Genomic DNA, 16508 nt, shown 5'->3' with positions numbered 1-16508 from the left:
AAAGTACCTGGGGTAGTAGAGTTCTGAAGCATTTAATGGTGCAAGGGTATTGTTGGGAGCTTAGCTGTAATTTCAAGGTTTTAACTCTGAACACAATACTGAAATGTTAAGCCTGATTGGAAAAAGGTTGGGTTCCTAACTGGCATTGGTTCTCCTTAGTGGTGAACTTTAAGAGGTCTTAGAAGTCTCTGATAAGTGTCCTCCTCTTTAATTGCCATGGTCGAATTAAATGAAACCCAATCCAACCATGCACTGATTGATGTCAGAATAAACACCCGAAGTCAATCCACCAAGTTTTTTAATGCAGGGGCTAGAGATATAATTGATAATAACATTGCATTGATTTTATATGTAAATGAAATGGCCTTTTACATCCTGCTTGAAGGTGGTAGAATTCTTAAGCTCCACTATATGCATTCACACCCCTATAGTGTAAAACAACTTATCAAATAATGAGACAAAGAACTAGCTTTTTCAGAGCTGGTTTGAAACCCCGTTTTCTTAATGCCATCGTGATGCCCAAAGGCTAAGAAAACTCCAGGACAGCATTTAACAGTAAATGTACTGATGGAATCTTACATATATTTTCAAGGTTTTTAACTCCTAACCCAGCACTGCAAGTTGAAGCCTCATTTCAACAATGTTTGATTCCTAGCTACCATTGGTACTGTTTAGTGAGGGATGTTAAGAGTCCTTAGAGGTGTCAAAAAAACAGGTACCATCCTGTTGGAATCATGGGTGGTCAAACTTTACAACCTTTCCAGGTCCCTCTGATTGTAAGACAATCCCTGCTGAGAATGTAAGGGAGCTTTTTGCACCTGGGGGAATCATGTGAAACTATACTGATAGACCTTTTCCACTTCCTGCTAATATAAGGAGAGCTCTTACAAAGTCATGAGGAAATTCATTGCCATGTCCAATTTTATTCCTGTTCACACCCTACAGTCTCTCTGGATTCTTATCTCAGCCTTGAGCCTTCGCTATGACAGGTTGTTATTTGAAAGGCTGTACAGAAAAGTAGGATTTGAAATACAACGTCTAGCTTGTTTGAGGTCCAAGGCATATTTGAATTTGAATTTTGATGGCTACTTCAAAGATTCTGCAACAGTAAATTTAGAACATGACGTAGCATGACAATTTAGATTTCTTCAATTTTTTCTTAAAATTAATGCTGTAGATAGAAAGGACATTACAAATTTATATGGGTGGGTAATTATAATCTTATTCTTTCTTTCTCTTTCTGTTTTTTTCTATCTTATCAATCCTCTCACCCTTCTACCCATTTGTCTGCTTTCCCTCCATCTTTATTTCTCTCTTGGCTCTCTCTCTCCCCCTGTCTCTCTCCCCTGCGTGCACTCTCTCCTTCAAATCCACCCGCTTTCCCTTACCCCTTCCACACTTTTTCTTTTCTTCCCTACTCCTCGCACACACTCTATCCTTCCCCTCCCTCTTGCGTGCTGACTCTCTTCTCCACCATGCGCACATTCTCTCTATTCTTCAAAGTCGCACCCTTCTTATGCTTTTATGTCTTTTTCCATTTCCGTGCTCATTTTCTTAAGCTTTCATACTTTTTTCATTCGCTCGCTCCCTTCTATGTTTAATCTAGCTTGCATGCTTTCTCGCTCTTGTACTCTCTCACCTGCTCTGTTTCATACATTTGTTTACACTCTACCTTGTGCATTCTTTCTCTTATACATTCTCTGTTTCGCTTGTGTTTTTTTTCTTCTTCTCTGCTGTATTATTTCTCTCAATCATGCTTCTCTCTTTCTGCCCCTCTCTCTTTCTGCCCCTCTCTCTTTCTGCCCCTCTCTCTGCCCCTATCTCTCTCTGCCCCTCTCTCTCTCTGCCCGTAAATCTGCCCCTCTCTCTTTCTGCCCTCTCTCTCTCTGTCCCTCTCTCTGCCCCCCTCTCTCTCTGCCCCCCCCTCTCTCTCTGCCCCCCTCTCTCTCTCTGCCACCTCTCTCTCTCTGCCCCCCTCTCTCTCTCTGCCCCTCTCTCTCTCTGCCCCCCTCTCTCTCTCTGCCCCCATCTCTCTCTCTGTCCCCTCTCTCTCTGCCCCCCTCTCTCTGCCCCCCTCTCTCTCTGCCCCTCTCTCTCTGCCCCTCTCTCTCTGCTCCTCTTTCTGCCCCTCTCTCTCTCTGCCCCTCTCTCTCTCTGCTCCTCTCTCTGCCCCTTTCTACCTCTGCCCCTCTCTCTCTCTGCTCCTTTCTCTACCCCTCTTTCTCTCTGTCGCACTCTCTCTCTCTGCTCCCCTCTCTGCCCCTGTCTCTCTGCCCCTCTCTCTCTCTCTCTGCCCCTCTCTCTCTCTCTCTGCCCCTCTCTCTCTCTCTCTGCCCCTCTCTCTCTCTCTGCCCCGCTCTCTCTCTCTGCCCCTCTCTCTCACCCTCTCTCTCTCGCCCAATACTCTCACCTTCCAACCCACCATGCCTCTCTGGGAATTTCAGGTTCTCGCACTCTCAAATATAAAAAATAAAGAATTGAATGTTGTTTGTACAGTTTCTTCCCCATTCTCTAGTAACTTAGGAGAGTGAATTTTCTATATTAGCAGATCACCATTTTCATTACACAGCTGTAAGATGGGAGTTTTAGGCCTCGACTTCGCTTACTGAGGCGGGAGAGAGGCAGGCACATTGGGGGCGGGTTCCAACCCTATTCCTGTCTCTATGCCGGTTTCACACACGACATTTCCCTGATTGGACTTGTTAAGCCCCGCCCTGCGAGGCTCCCGGCCAATTAAAAGGAAGCGGGTGTGATGACATAATTTGATGATGTATCATCAGCCGGTTTCCTTAAAGAGAGCATGGACAACTTTATTTTAACAGTTGTGCTGTCATTGTCCTGCAGCATTGAGGTGCTGCAAAGACTGACACGCACTGCACAAAGATGCACGGCTGCACCAGGCTCTCTCATGACTCCCTCCATAAGCTTCTGGAGAGAGTCACAGCACGCATGGCGGTTCTCATTCTTTCAAATGGATGGAAGAGACCTCCCCAGGACACCAACGCAGCCTGGTTACACATTGCACAGGAGGGCACAAGCAAGGATGTCATCAGGAGGACCTGGGTACAGTGGCGGAAACCTTTCAATGATCTCAGTAGATCCCGAAATGTTACTGCAAAGCCACACAACCTCATCCTGCTGTGCCACTCATCACATCCTCATCACTCTGCCTTCCCTACCCTACTCCTGCACATCCTTACTAACACCAACTTACCTTGCACCTCCACCCATACCTCTCAATCTATATTATTACATCCCCATCTCACTAGCCATCCCTCACACTCACCCTCATCCCAGTGCAATCATACCAACTAACAACACACTTGTGTGTTTTAGCCAATGTTGATGTAAAGTTTTGGTTCATGTGTTGTCAAACATTGAAATCTTTATTTTCAACTCTTTGCTTTCGAGGACAGATTTGTGCGCACCTTTGGAAGTGGCTTAGTGAGTTGTAGTGAATGGTGAGACATAACTGTACCCCCTTGCAAGGGCGATGAGTGTGAAAGAAATGACTTAGGCATTGTAGGGATGCTTTATGGTTTTGGAGTGGGGTGGTGCCAACCTGGCACATCATGTGGCAGCCAGGGTGTACAGCATCAACTGAAGTAAATCTGGCTATGGCGAGGCCAACCTTGACCTCCCAGGCAGCAGTGTGGTCAGGTGCGGATGCCCTCTGTCCTGTGAAGCATCAGGTGATTGCGGAGAAGGCTGGTGTTGTTGCTGGTGATGCTCATGTGCCTAGTGATGTTGGTGTTGGGGCTGACCGTGGTGGTATTCTGAGGACCAAGGTGATATTTTTTCAAAGGCACCAATGATGCTGGAATAGATGGCAGCTGAAGTTGAGATGACAGAAGCGATCTGTCAATGGTGAGAGATCCAAGGAGGTGAAACTGGATAGAGAGCTTATGCCAAACACTTCCAACCTTTCTAAAGCTGAAAAGTGTATTCCAAATCCTGAAAGCTTCAGCTTCTAACAAACGAAAGTGAACAGCTGTAAAATGGTAGCGTTTATACCACTTTTGCAGCTATCACCTATTCAGAGGAATGGAGAGTCAATGAAAACCCAACTTACTTACCTGACGTGATCCTCAAGCACTGTGAAAGTCATCAAAAAGCTGGAAAAATGTTAAATAGATGGTAAAATGCTGTTTAAGTATCTTTTAACAATCTCATAACTATCTCAATTTGCTCACGTGCCGGGTCTGTAAAGTGCAGGCAGACCCAGCACTTGGGAAAATTAAACAGAGGCAGGTTCACAGCTGGATCCCCTCCCGCTGTCAATCTTTTAGATTTTGACAGTGGGCCTGCCTCCAAATCCGCCCTCTGAGCGCCGGCAAAATCCAGTCCTTAGGGTGTACAATTTTATTTTTTTATCGGAATTCAGATAGACAAGATAGTTCTTGAGCAGGATCAGATTTCAGCTGCTGTGTGGGGCCAGGAATTAAGTAAACTTATGAATAATAATAAGTTTGAGGTACATGATATTAAGTGTTATTTTTGGTTAAATCCTTGTTAAACACTCCTTGTTCAGAACTCCAGGGCATTTGTAGATTTGTATCTATCCACTGTTTTTTTCCCAAAGATTCTTGTACTTGGCTAAGAGCTTATGGGTTGAGCCTCCATATCCTAAAAAATTACTTTTGGTGTTTTGAGCTACAGGTGACATTATACAAGATATGTACTAATGTTACATTTACACAGCTGGTCTGCCACTGAAGGTAGAATTTGATACCAGTTTTGTGCTTTATTAAGCAAGGAATGTTAGTGCCTCACAGTTAAGCTCTTCTTCACTTCTGGCAACCAGTGTCATCATCGACGAGCACTCCTACTTTAGGTAGGGCATCGGTCTTCTGCGGGTTCAAACTCTTTCTCTATTGGGCTCCAAGGTAAGATCCCCCACTACACTGTGTTAAGTGTTCCATTTCCTAAACTAGCCAACCTTTGAGTGTCAACATCTTAGGCATGCTGGTTAATCTTGGAACTGAGTTGAGACTACCTGATCTCATTTCACATAACCTTTGAGAGAGAGGAGACTGTTATTCCCAGGAGTGATACAATGCTTATCCATTGCCCAGTCAGTTCCTCAATTCTCATTTTTCCCTCATTTCTCATGCCTTATTAAAATAAATGGGACACTTCCTTCCAGATCCAGTTGTGGGAACGATGCAAAACATACACACTGCGCACTGAAAAATAAATCATCAACTGACTTTGGGTGTATAGCCCACACTCATGAATGACAAATAGGTTCTGCAGAGCCAACACGCTGGTAGTTCATCGATAACTATAGAATGACTGATTTTATCAGCTTAATTAAGTTATTTAAAAAAAAATGTGACACCACAATGGACTTTAGTAAATCCTATTGTGACTTTAAATGTAGAAAGCTGCTGTATACTCTGTGGTACTGAAATGTTGGATGGTGATGTACTCAGTAGCTGGAATTTTCTTTACCTGGGCAAGTTGAGGGCTGCCAGTCGATGTGACGGGTCACGACTCCATTCTTCCTTCCATTCCACTGCAGAAATGGACTTTGCGCTAATGGGGCCTATTAAGCCCGCCCTGCACGCTACCCGGCCCTATTAAATGTTGCAGGTTTGATGACGTCATTGATGATGCATTTTCAGCAGGACTATTTAAAGAAGCCATGGCCACATTGCATTTGAAGGTTCATCGAGGAATGTGCAGGCAGCACACTGGAGGTTTCATTGCTCCAAACACTTGGAGACATGACTGCACAGAGCGAGAGGCCTGCACCCAGGATCTCTAATGAGACCACGCAGGGAAGACCTCTTCCCTTCGATTGGGCGGAAGACAAAAATAGCCTGGCTCCAAATTGCAGAGGAGGTGACAGTAGGGATGTGATCAGGAGGACCTGGGTGCAGTGTCGAAAACATTTCAATAATCTCATTTGAACAGGAAAGGTGAGTATTAAGCCACACTCAACTTCACCCTGCTGTGCCTCTCATCACATTCCCATCAATCTGCCTTCCCAACCCTGCTTCTGCTCATCCCTACTCACACCAACATAAGTTGCACGTCCACCCATCCCTCTCTATCTATCTACACAATCACATCCCCATCTTACTAGCTATTATGTACTGATGCTTGGGGTCACTAGACACCAGGGGGCGCCACTGATGGAGGTCATTGGACTGTATGCACGTGTGCGCGGGCCCTGGTATAGAAAAGCAAGTACGATGTCATGTGCGCACTTTGGGCGTGAATAAAGTTGAACCAGGTTTGCACCTGAGTGAGTTTACAGTAACAAGTCTTTCGAGTCATTATATTTGGCGACGAGGTAACTTAAGAATCCTCGCATGCACAATGGGCACCATTGGAATTCTGGAGAAATTCATGGATGGCGAGGATTGGGTGGATTTTATCGACCGCCTGGATCAATATTTCATGGCCAACAAAATGGAGGAAGCTGGTGACACAGTTAGGCGCAGGGCGGTTCTACTCATGGTTTGTGGTCCAAGAATTTATGGCCTCATAAAGAATCTTCTCTCGTCTGCACATCCAACGGACAAAGAGTGTGGGGATTTGTGCGGTCTGCTGTGTGAACATCACAAGCCAAAAGAGGGGATCATCATCTCACGCGATAGCTTCTACACACATGTTCATGCTGAGGGCCAGGATGTGTCGGGATTCATCGCTGACCTAAGACGTCTGGCAGAGCTGTGTAAGTTCAGAAAAACGTTGGAAGACATGCTGTGAGATTTTTTCGTGATAGGCATCAACCATGATGTGATTCTTCAGAAGTTATTGGCTACAGAAACGCTAGATTTGAACAAGGCCATCGCGACTGCCCAAGCATGCATGGCGACTGATGATAATTTAAGGCAGATATCATCGAAGAGTCGGAGCTCCACTGCAATTATTATAAACAAGATTGTGTCGTCGTCTGGCAGAGCTGCTTATGGCAGGGCCTACTTGACTGCTGATGTGAAACCTGTAGCTGCTCAAAGTCCGCCAACTGGTACGAATCCAATTTCACCCTGTTGGCGTTGTGAGGGCTATCATCGGCCTCATCAGTGTCAGTTTAAACAGTACATCTGTAAAGACTGTTTGAAAGTGACACATCTTCAGCGAATGTGCCCACAACTGAGCAAGCATGCTGCTGCTCCTCACATTGATGATGATGACCAGTCCAGTGCTGGCCCGGATATGCAACTCAAGTTATCCAAGGAGGAAGTGTACGGCCTGTATTCGTTCCTGACAAAGAGCCAACTGATAATGGTTAATGTGAAGCTGAATGGCGTGCCTGTATCAAAGGAACTGGACACGGGTGCGAGTCAGTCGATAATGAGCCAAAGGACATTCGACAAGCTGTGGGACACTGAGGCTGTGAAATCTAAGCTGAGTCCAGTCAATGCCAAGTTGCATACTTATTCTAAGGAACTCATACCGGTGATTGGCAGTGCAGTCGTCAAGGTGTCGTATGATGGTATGGTTCATGACTTACCATTATGGATCATCCCAGGCAATAGTCCAACGCTGTTCAGCAGGAATTGGCTTGAGAAAATCAAGTGGAACTGGAATGATATCAAAGTGTTGGCCTTGGTAGATGAAACTTTGTGTGCTCAGATGCTGAAAAAGTTTCCTTCTTTGTTTCAACTGGGCAGTGGCAATTTTACTGGAGCCAAGGTGCATTCACCTGGATTCTGATGCAAGACCTGTCTATCATAAAGCTCGGTCTGTTCTGTACATGATGAGGGAGAAGGTCAAAATTGAGCTTGATAGAATCCAACGTGAAGGGGTCATATCACTGGTTGAATTTAGAGAATGGGCTAGTCCTATCATTCCTGTGTTAAAGAGTGATGGCACTGTCAGGATCTGTGGAGACTACAAGGTTATGATTAACCGATTTTCAAAACAGGATCAGTATCCGCTACCAAAGAATGATGACCTGTTCGCCATGCTAGCTGGTGGAAAGTCATTCACTAAACTGGATCTGACGTCGGCCTATATCACACAGGAGCTGGTCAACACTTTGAAGAAACTCACCTGCATCAACACCCATAAAGGACTGTTTATCTCCAACAGGTGTCCTTTTGAAATCCGTTTGGCTGCAGCCATATTTCAGAGGAACATGGAGAGTCTACTGAAGTCTGTTCCTAGAACCGTCGTGTTTCAAGATGACATTCTACTCACAGATTGCGACACTGCTGAACAGCTGAACAATCTTGAAGAAGTCCTACATCGTCTGGACAAAGTGGGACTCAGGCTAAAACGTTCGAAGTGTGACTTCATGGCACCTGAAGTTGAATTCCTGGGAGGAAAATTGCTGCTGATGGCATCAGGCCCACTGATTCGAAAACCAGGGCCATCAAAAATGCACCCAGACCTCAGAATGTGACGAAGCTGCGTTCATTCCTGGGGCTACTCAACTACTTTGGTAATTCCTTACCGGATTGAGCACTTTATTAGAGCCACTGCACATGCTGCTCAGAAAAGACGACAACTGGATCTGGGGTGTATCTCAAGATAGAGCTTTTGAGAAAACCAAGAATCTGCTCTGTTCGAACAAGCTGCTTGTTCACTATGATCCATGTAAGCATCTTGTATTGGCTTGTGATGCTTCATCATATGTGGTTGGCTGTGTACGCCAATAAACAAATGAGTTGGGTAAGCTACAACCTGTTGCGTATGCTTCGAAAAGTTTGTCAAAGGCATAAAGAGCTTACAGCATGGGAGAAAAAGAAGCTTTGGCCTGTGTGTATGGGGTCAAAAAGATGCATCAGTACCTGTTTGGTCTTTGTTTTGAATTCGAATCGGATCACAAGCCACTCATTTAATTGTTCTCGGAAAACAAAGGTATTAATACCAATGCATCGTCCCGTATCCAGAGTTGAATGTTGACATTGTCTGCCTATGATTTTCTTTGACCTCACAAAGCCCTTCGACTCTTGTCAATCATGAGGGATTATTGTTAGAAACTAAGGATGCCTAAAATGTATAAAAGTGATATGAATGTATAAAACTGATACAAATGCTGTGTTTAAATTGTTGTTTTGGACTGGAAACGAGGTGTCGACTTAGAATGATAGAGAAATGTTTAGAAAAGCTAATTATCTGTGGTTTTCAAGTTAAAGCTCCAGTTTGTTTATGTATCTTACGACAATTTGTATCGAAAGGCTTAGCATTGAAGGAAGTTTGTAGTAATTGATATAAGCACGGGCAGTTTACTATGTCGTAAAGAAGCTGACCACCGGCTAGAGGTGACAAAGCTCTGATTTGGGCTGCCTGAGAAGAAGAAGGAAGGCTGTCGGCAGTCACTGAATGGCCAACATGTGCATAATGGTATCTGTACCCATTCTTCATATGGCATATCTATCTCATCTCTTTACTGTCCTACAGGTCCCCCTTTTCACTGTCCATGAGGAAGAGAAATACGACTTCTGGGGGAGGTGGGACCAGTACAAACCGGACGGTCTGCACCTGGGCAGGACCGGAACCAATGTCCTAGGGGGAGTGTTTGCTAGTGCTGTTGGGGAGGATTTAAACTGATATGGCAGGGGGATGGGAACCAATGCAGGGACACAGAGGGAAACAAAAAGGAGGCAAAAGCAAAAGACAGAAAGGAGATGAGGAAAAGTGGAGGGCAGAGAAACCCAAGGCAAAGAACAAAAAGACCCACTGTACAGCAAAATTCTAAAAGGACAAAGGGTGTTAAAAGAACAAGCCTGAAGGCTTTGTGTCTTAATGCAAGGAGTATCCGCAATAAAGTGGATGAATTAACTGTGCAAATAGATGTTAACAAATATGATGTGATTGGGATTACGGAGACGTGGCTCCAGGATGATCAGGGCTGGGAACTCAACATCCAGGGGTATTCAACATTCAGGAAAGATAGAATAAAAGGAAAAGGAGGTGGGGTCGCATTGCTGGTTAAGGAGCAAATTAAGGCAATAGTTCGGAAGGACATTAGCTTGGATGATGTGGAATATATATGGGTAGAGCTGCAGAATACCAAAGGACAAAAAACGTTAGTGGGAGTTGTGTACAGACCTCCAAACAGTAGTAGTGATGTTGGGGAGGGCATCAAACATGAAATTAGGGGTGCGTGCAATAAAGGTGCAGCAGTTATAATGGGTGACTTTAATATGCACATAGATTGGGTTAACCAAACTGGAAGCAATACGGTAGAGGAGGATTTCCTGGAGTGCATAAGGGATGGTTTTTTAGACCAATATGTCGAGGAACCAACTAGGGGGGAGGCCATCTTAGACTGGGTGTTGTGTAATGAGAGAGGATTAATTAGCAATCTCGTTGTGCGAGGCCCCTTGGGGAAGAGTGACCATAATATGGTGGAATTCTGCATTAGGATGGAGAATGAAACAGTTAATTCAGAGACCATGGTCCAGAACTTAAAGAAGGGTAACTTTGAAGGTATGAGGCGTGAATTGGCTAGGATAGATTGGCGAATGATACTGAAGGGGTTGACTGTGGATGGGCAATGGCAGACATTTAGAGACCGCATGGATGAACTACAACAATTGTACATTCCTGTCTGTCGTAAAAATAAAAAAGGGAAGGTGACTCAACCGTGGCTATCTAGGGAAATCAGGGATAGCATTAAAGCCAAGGAAGTGGCATACAAATTGGCCAGAAATAGCAGCGAACCCGGGGACTGGGAGAAATTTAGAACTCAGCAAAGGAGGACAAAGGGTTTGATTAGGGCAGGGAAAATGGAGTACGAGAAGAAGCTTGCAGGGAACATTAAGACGGATTGCAAAAGTTTCTATAGATATGTAAAGAGAAAAAGGTTAGTAAAGACAAACGTAGGTCCCCTGCAGTCAGAATCAGGGGAAGTCATGACGGGGAACAAAGAAATGGCGGACCAATTGAACAAGTACTTTGGTTCGGTATTCACTGAGGAGGACACAAACAACCTTTCGGATATAAAAGGGGTCAGAGGGTCTAGTAAGGAGGAGGAACTGAGGGAAATCCTTATTAGTCGGGAAATTGTGTTGGGGAAATTGATGGGATTGAAGGCCGATAAATCCCCAGGACCTGATGGACTGCATCCCAGAGTACTTAAGGAGGTGGCCTTGGAAATAGTGGATGCATTGACAGTCATTTTCCAACATTCCATTGACTCTGGATCAATTCCTATGGAGTGGAGGGTAGCCAATGTAATCCCACTTTTTAAAAAAGGAGGGAGAGAGAAAACAGGGAATTACAGACCGGTCAGCCTGACATCGGTAGTGGGTAAAATGATGGAATCAATTATTAAGGATGTCATAGCAGTGCATTTGGAAAGAGGTAATATGATAGGTCCAAGTCAGCATGGATTTGTGAAAGGGAAATCATGCTTGACAAATCTTCTGGAATTTTTTGAGAATGTTTCCAGTAGAGTGGACAAGGGAGAACCAGTTGATGTGGTATATTTGGACTTTCAGAAGGCTTTCGACAAGGTCCCACACAAGAGATTAATGTGCAAAGTTAAAGCACATGGGATTGGGGGTAGTGTGCTGACATGGATTGAGAACTGGTTGTCAGACAGGAAGCAAAGAGTAGGAGTAAATGGGGACTTTTCAGAATGGCAGGCAGTGACTAGTGGGGTACCGCAAGGTTCTGTGCTGGGGCCCCAGCTGTTTACACTGTACATTAATGATTTAAACGAGGGGATTAAATGTAGTATCTCCAAATTTGCGGATGACACTAAGTTGGGTGGCAGTGTGAGCTGCAAGGAGGATTCTATGAGGCTGCAGAGCGACTTGGATAGGTTAGGTGAGTGGGCAAATGCATGGCAGATGAAGTATAATGTGGATAAATGTGAGGTTATCCACTTTGGTGGTAAAAACAGAGAGACAGACTATTATCTGAATGGTGACAGATTAGGAAAAGGGGAGGTGCAAAGAGACCTGGGTGTCATGGTACATCAGTCATTGAAGGTTGGCATGCAGGTACAGCAGGCGGTTAAGAAAGCAAATGGCATGTTGGCCTTCATAGCGAGGGGATTTGAGTACAAGGGCAGGGAGGTGTTGCTACAATTGTACAGGGCCTTGGTGAGGCCACACCTGGAGTATTGTGTACAGTTTTGGTCTCCTAACCTGAGGAAGGACATTCTTGCTATTGAGGGAGTGCAGCGAAGGTTCACCAGACTGATTCCCGGGATGGCGGGACTGACCTCACAAGAAAGACTGGATCAACTGGGCTTGAATTCACTGGAGTTCAGAAGAATGAGAGGGGACCTCATAGAAACGTTTAAAATTCTGACGGGGTTAGACAGGTTAGATGCAGGAAGAATGTTCCCAATATTGGGGAAGTCCAGAACCAGGGGACACAGTCTAAGGATAAGGGGGAAGCCATTTAGGACCGAGATGAGGAGGAATTTCTTCACCCAGAGAGTGGTGAACCTGTGGAATTCTCTACCACAGAAAGTTGTTGAGGCCAATTCACTAAATATATTCAAAAAGGAGTTAGATGAGGTCCTTACTACTAGGTAGATCAAGGGGTATGGCGAGAAAGCAGGAATGGGGTACTGAAGTTTCATGTTCAGCCATGAACTCATTGAATGGCGGTGCAGGCTAGCAGGGCCGAATGGCCTACTCCTGCACCTATTTTCTATGTTTCTATGTTTCTATGAGTCTTCAGCCTCTGAGGGCGCACTGTCACCAGAGCAGAGACGTGCATATCGGTGGCAAGATAGTGTTGTCACCTGGTCTGTCACAAATCACAAGAGAAGAAGAGCAGATGGTGGCGACAGGGACAGCAGTGGAGAGTCCTCGCCGGAAGGCACAGGACGCTCTCAGCTCTGCTCAGCTGCATGCAGACCCTGAGTCTCCGGGGCTATCCAGAAAGACGGCAGTCCTGGAGGAATAGCAAGAAGTGCAGGAGGCTCTGACAGGTTTTATGGCCTTGATGTCTGCATATGTTCAGAGAATGTAGGAGTCCATTTCCAACATGAACACCACCGTGTCGCAGGCGATGGCGATTTTGTGCTCTTCCATGGAAAGGATGGTCACCTGCATGGACCAGCTAATGCGCCACTCACAAGAGCACATGGTCTCTCTGCAGGATTGATGGCTATCTATGAAGGATAGATGGCAGAGTTTATAGAGCTCCTGTTTAGGAGGGATGTCAGCATAGACATGGGTTCTCATGGCCACACTGATGTGAAGCAAGGTGCTCTCCAGCTCTTTGCAAGCAGGGATGTGCAGGTGGCTCATGGGAGGGATGACGGTGAGAGGAGACATACAATTGTGGGCTCCTCTCAAAGTGCATAGCATTCTCCCCCATTGCCACCCCTCTAGTCAGAGCCCCAGATGCCTCCTCGGATCGCGATGGCTGAGCCTATCCTTGCACACTTGCAGGAGGAGCAGTCAGAGGCCATCCGAGGCTCCAAAACCCAGAGGCCGTCTGCCAAGAGTGTCAGAGCAGTCGCAGCAGGGAAGTGAGCAGGCTGCCTCTAGCACCCTGTGGAAGCACGCGGAAGAGAAATTTTCAACACAAATAGATGTACAATGGTAGCCACTCGGGTGTTTTATTCAATGTTAATGTCAAGTTTCCATTAATATGATGTCACACATAAAAATCTTTATTTTCACTACTTGGACAAATTTGTGTGCACCTTTTTGTGCACCTTAGTGAGTTGTAGTGAATGGTGAGACATAATGGTACCTCCAGCAATGGTAGTCAGTGTGAAAGCAATGGCTTTTGTAGATGTTGTGTAACGGCAAAGCATACACTCCCATGTTCTGCCACCAGGGAGCTCATCCCTTGAAGTCCCAAGGGATCCCAGCATCCCTTGGGAGCACTGTATATAAGCCGGCCCCAAAGGCCTGTTCCTCACTCTGGAGTATCTTATTAAAGACTGAGGTCTTTGTTACTTTAACGTCCCTGTGTGCAGCCTCATCTGTGTTAGGAACACAATAACTGGTGACAAGAATATGAATCCAGCGCAAAGATGCAGCAAACTGTGGGCATCCTGGAGAAGTTCTTGGAGGGTGATGACTGGGAAGTCTATGTCGAACGGCTAGACCAGTACTTTGTAGCCAACGAGCTGGACAGAGAAGGAAGCACTGCAAAAAGGAGAGCGGTCCTCCTCATAGTCTGTCGGGTACCGACCTACAGCCTCATGAAGAATCTTCTGGCTCTGGTGAGACCCACAGATAAGTCGTATGAGGAGCTGTGTACACTGGTTCGGGAGCATCTTAACCCGAGGGAGAGCATGCTGATGGCGAGGTATCGGTTCTACACGTGTCGTCAATCTGAAGGACAGGAAGTGGTGAGCTACGTCGCCGAACTAAGGCGACTTGCAGGACAATGTGAGTTTGATGGCTACCTGGAGCAAATTCTCAGAGACTTTGTTGTACTGGGCATTGGCCACGAGACCATCCTACGAAAACTTTTGACTGTAGAGACCCTCAGTAAGGCCATTGCGATAGCACGGGCGTTTATGACCACCAGTGATAACACCAAACAAATCTCTCAGCACACAAGTGCTAGCAATGTTCATAAATTAACTGGAAATGTGTTTGCGGGCAGAAATGTACAGGGCAGAAACCACGAGTCTGCAACTGCCAGCAGGCCTCAGGTGACCCAGATGACTCAGAGTCCCCAACAAAGGATGAATGCAAGTCAATTCACACCTTGTTGGCGTTGTGGAGGCTTCCATTCAGCCTATTCATGCTGCTTCAAAGGGTATGTTTGCAAGAGCTGTGGAACAATGGGGCACCTCCAACGAGCTTGCAAATGAGCAGCAAGCTCTGCAAAACCTGCTAACTACGTGGCAGAGGAAGATCGATCCATAGTGGATCAAAGCAATTTTGAGCCTCAGAAAGAGGAGGCTGATGCTGAAGTACACGGGCTTCACATATTTTCGACAAAATGTCCACCTATAATGCTAAATGTAAAATTGAATGGTTTACCCGTAGCCATGGAACTGGACACTGGCGCAAGCCAATCCACCATGAGTAAAAAGACGTTTGAGAGGCTGTGGTGCAACAAGGCATTCAGACCAGCCCTGAGCCCCATCCACATGAAACTGAGAACGTACACCAAAGAGCTTATCACTGTCCTGGGCAGTGCCACGGTCAAGGTCACCTACGAGGGCACGGTGCATGAACTGCCACTCTGGATTGTCCCGGGCGATGGCCCTACACTGCGTGGAAGGAGCTGGCTGGGCAAAATCCGCTGGAACTGGGATGACATCCAAGCGCTATCACATGTCGATGAGGCCTCATCAACCCAGGTTCTTAACAAATTTCCTTCCCTTTTTGAGCCCGGTATTGTAAACTTTGCCGGGGCGAAGATGCGGATCCACTTGGTCCCAGAGGCACGACCCATTCACCACAAGGCGCAAGCGGTACCTCACTTGATGAGGGAGAGAGTGGAAATCGAGCTGGACAGGCTGCAATGCGAGGGCATCATCTCCCCAGTGGAATTCAGCGAGTGGGCCAGTCCGATTGTTCCAGTAATCAAAAGTGATGGCACGGTCAGGATTTGCGGCAATTATAAAGTAACTATTAATCGTTTCTCGCTACAGGACCAATACCCGCTACCTAATGCAGACGACCTATTTGCGACGCTGGCAGGAGGCAAGACATTCACCAAGCTCGACCTGACTTCGGCCTACATGACACAGGAACTGGAGGAGTCTTCGAAGAGCCTCACCTGCATGAACACGCACAAGGGACTGTTCATCGACAACAGATGCCCGTTTGGAATTCGTCGGCTGCAGCGATCTTCCAGAGAAACATGGAGAGCCTATTCAAGTCGGTACCACACATGATGCTCTTTCAGGAAGACATATTGGTCACGGGTCGGGACACTGCCGAGCACCTACAAAACCTGATGAGGTCCTCCAGCGACTGGATCACGTAGGGCTGCGGCTGAAGAGGTCAAAATGCTTCTTCATGGCAACAGAAGTGGAGTTTTTGGGGAGAAAGATTGCGGCGGACAGCATTCGGCCCACAGACGCCAAGACAGAGGCTATCAGGAATGCTTCCAGGCCACAGAATGTCAAGGAGCTGCGGTCGTTCCTGGGACTCATCAACTATTTTGGTAACTTCCTACCGGAATTAAGTACCCTTTTAGAGCCCCTACATGTGTTATTGCGTAAAGGTGAGAACTTTTATGGGGTATGGGGTAAAAAACAAGTAATTGCTTTTGAGAAAGCCAGAAACATTTTATGCTCCAACAAGCTGCTTGTCTTGTATAACCCGTGTGAAAGACTTGTGCTAGCATGTGACGCGTCGTCGTACGGAGTCGGGTGTGATGCAACAAACTAACGTTGCTGGGAAGTTGCAACCTGTCACCTATGCTTCCAGGAGCTTGTCGAAGGCCGAGAGGGCCTACAGCATGATTGTGAAAGAGGCATTAGCATGTGTGTTCGGGGTAAAGAAAATGCATCAGTATCTGTTTGGCCTCAAATTTGAGCTGGAAACCGATTACAAGCCCCTCACATCCCTGTTCGCTGAAAACAAGGGGATAAATACTAATGCCTCAGCCCGCATACAAGGTTGGGCACTCGTGCTATCAGCGCATAACTATAC

This window comes from Pristiophorus japonicus, chromosome 3, assembly GCF_044704955.1.
Source record: "Pristiophorus japonicus isolate sPriJap1 chromosome 3, sPriJap1.hap1, whole genome shotgun sequence".
Lineage (NCBI taxonomy): Eukaryota > Metazoa > Chordata > Chondrichthyes > Pristiophoridae > Pristiophorus > Pristiophorus japonicus.
Note: the sequence above shows the minus strand (reverse complement) of the source record.